The sequence below is a fragment of the Musa acuminata genome, chromosome BXJ1-4 (assembly GCF_036884655.1).
Source record: "Musa acuminata AAA Group cultivar baxijiao chromosome BXJ1-4, Cavendish_Baxijiao_AAA, whole genome shotgun sequence".
NCBI classification, from domain to species: domain Eukaryota; kingdom Viridiplantae; phylum Streptophyta; class Magnoliopsida; order Zingiberales; family Musaceae; genus Musa; species Musa acuminata.
This window is the reverse complement of record NC_088330.1, coordinates 12,834,410-12,837,627: the sequence shown is the minus strand read 5'-3', so window position 1 is coordinate 12,837,627 and position 3,218 is coordinate 12,834,410.

Sequence of the window (3,218 nt, the reverse complement as noted above, 5' to 3'; positions counted from 1 at the left end):
TGAGTTGTGGAACAACGAAAATCCCAACGTTTCATACTTTAAAGTTTTCGGATGTAAATGTTTTATTTTGAATGAAAAAGATGTCTTAGGTAAATTTGATGTAAAATCTAATGAATGAATTTTTCTTAGCTATTCTTTTGTTTCTAAAGTATTTCGTATTTTTAACAAAAGAACTTTGATTATAGAAGAATCTATTCATGTTGTTTTTAATAAAAATTCCGAAGTTAAGAAAAATGATTTTGATGATAATCTTAATTTTGATACTTTGAATTTAAATGATTCCCCTTCTTCATCTAGCAACTTGGATGCATCTTCTTCCGAACCTTCTTTACCGAAGGAATGGAAGTATATAGATGCTTATCCTAAGGAGCTAATTATAGGAGACACATTGAAAGGGGTTCAAACTCGTTTTTCTTTTAAAAATTTTTATGCCAACGCCACTTTTCTCTCCCAAATTGAACTTAAATGCATTGATGAGACCATGAAAGATGATTCATGGGTCATCATAATGCAAGAAAATTTGAATCAATTTGAGAAAAAAATGAGGTGTGGAAGCTTGTTCCAAGGCCAAATGATCATTTAGTTATTGGTACATGAGTCTTCAGAAATAAGCAAGATGAATCTGGTATCCTGGTTAGAAATAAGGCTAGATTAGTGGCCAAAAATTTCAACCAAGAAGAAGGTATCGATTACGAAGAAACCTTCGCTCATGTGGCTCGATTAGAAGCCATAAAGATACTCCTTGCCTATACTAGTAGTAATAACTTTAAATTATTTCAAATTGATGTTAAAAGTGCTTTTCTTAATGACTTTATTTTTGAAGAAGTTTATATTGAACAATCTCGTGGATTTGAGAATGATGATTTCCCTAGTCATATATTTAAATTGACTAAAGCTCTCTATGGATTGAAACAAGCCCCAAGGGCTTGGTATGAGAGACTTAGCTCATTTCTCATTCATAATAATTTCTCTAAACGCAAGGTCGATACTATATTGTTTATCAAAAATTTTAAAAATAATTTTCTTATTGTTCAAATTTATATTGATGATATTATTTTCGGTTCCACGAATAAATCTCTTTGTGAATCATTTGCTAAAAGTTTAAGTCTTGAATTTGAAATGAGTTTGATGGGGGAATTAACTTTCTTTTTAGGCTATAAATCAAACAACTAAGTAATGATATTTTTCTTAGTCAAACAAAATATGCTTTAGATTTGCTAAAAATGTTTAATATGGATAGCTCAAAGTCTATCAATACTCCCATGAGTAACTCCACTAAGTTAGACATTGATGAAAGTAGAGAAAGCTTTAATCAAAAAGCTTATAGGAGTATGATAAGAAGTTTACTATACCTCACCGCAACTAGACCGGATATTATATTTAGTGTAGGTCTTTGTACTAAGTTTCAATCTAATCCTAAGATATCTCATCTTAAAGTAGTTAAGAGAATTCTTAGATATCTTAAAGGTACCACTAATATAGGATTATGGTATCCAAAATCTAAAAACTTTGAACTAATTGCATATGCTGATGCGGATTTTGCTGGATGTAGATTAGATAGAAAAAGCACATCCGGAACTTGTCAATTTTTAGGACACGCACTTGTTTCTTGGTCTTCCAAGAAACAAAACTCAATTGTACTATCCACAACCGAAGCTGAGTACATTACAGCTAATGCATGTTGTGCACAAGTTGTGTGGATGAAAAACACTTTAGAGGATTATAAGATTCATCTTAAAAATATTCTCATAAAATGTGATAACACAAGTGCAATATGTTTAACAAAAAATCTCATTCAATACTCTAGAACTAAACATATTAATATTAGACATCACTTTATACGAGATCATGTTAATAATCATGATGTAATCTTAGAGTTTATTGATACAAAACATCAATTAGCTGATATCTTTACAAAACCTTTAAGTAAAGAACAATATGATTTTATTAGAAGAGAGTTAGGAATATTAATTTATCTAAATGCATGAATTTGATGTATATCTTTTCTGGACTATCTTTTTATATTTCATAAATGCATCTTTCATGAACTTATTTCGTTTTTATCTTCCTTGGTATCAAGTTTACTTCATACCCTTGCTTCATCACTAAATGATTTTTGATACACTTAATCACTTCATGGATTTCAATGACAAATACATCTCTCACGAGTTTATCTCTTATGAATTTTTTTTTAATGAGAAATGGATTTGACTTATGAATTTCTTTTTCATATGGCGCTTCTTAGTCTTCTCATGAAAGATGAATTTTATAAATGGATATCTTGATCCTAACAATTGGAGTTGATTTGATTTCACATGAATATCTTGATCCTTAGAAAATTGAAGCATGATTTAATGAAGCTCTTTTATCGTTTTTGACTTGATTCAAATCATTTCACAAAGTTGGTTCTTAATGGATTTCCTCCTTACTTTCCTTCTTCATGCTAAGTTTTGATGAAAAAAGGGGAGAAGTTGATGGAAGCTATCTCTTTAATATTTATCACTTTTAATGTGAAAACTTTTGAATGATACCATGTCATGAATGCTTGAAATATGATTGATATATAAATTGAAATGTGGCATGAATTTTTACCACACTTGTATTGTTGAATCGTTCTTCTTTTTGTTGACGACTAAAGGGGAGAAATAATACCAAAATGTGGTAAATTGATGATAAATGTCTATTGGGGCCTATAAATACCCTACCCTTTTCTACATCAAAGGGTATGAAAAGTGTTAACATAATCTTAAGTTCCTAGGTTGTTAAAGTATTGTAAAAGTGAGAAGAGTCCTCCCCTCCCTCTCTTAGCTTTGTAACCATCCAAGAAAGATGAGTGAGGCTTATAAGGGTTATCTCCTAAACCCGATAAAAGGAGAAAGAGCTGTAAAAGGTGGTTGGTCTTCGCCTATTAAAGGAAGACCATTAATTGATGCTGGTGACCTTGACGGAGGAGGAATCCGAAGTGGATGTTGGTCACAATGACTGAACCACTCTAAATTCTTATTTGCATTTCTATTATCGTCATTTACTTACTTTGCAATTGCTTCACTTTCCCCTTACGTGGCGGCTTTCACTACTCTACGAGCAAACAAGCCTTTAAGTCATTTTTCGAGATCGCTTTTAACGAATGAAAAATATTCAAAACCAATGATTTTTTCGCTGCACTAATTCACTCCCCCTCTTAGTGCCACTCTTGATCCAAATAATTGGTATCAGAG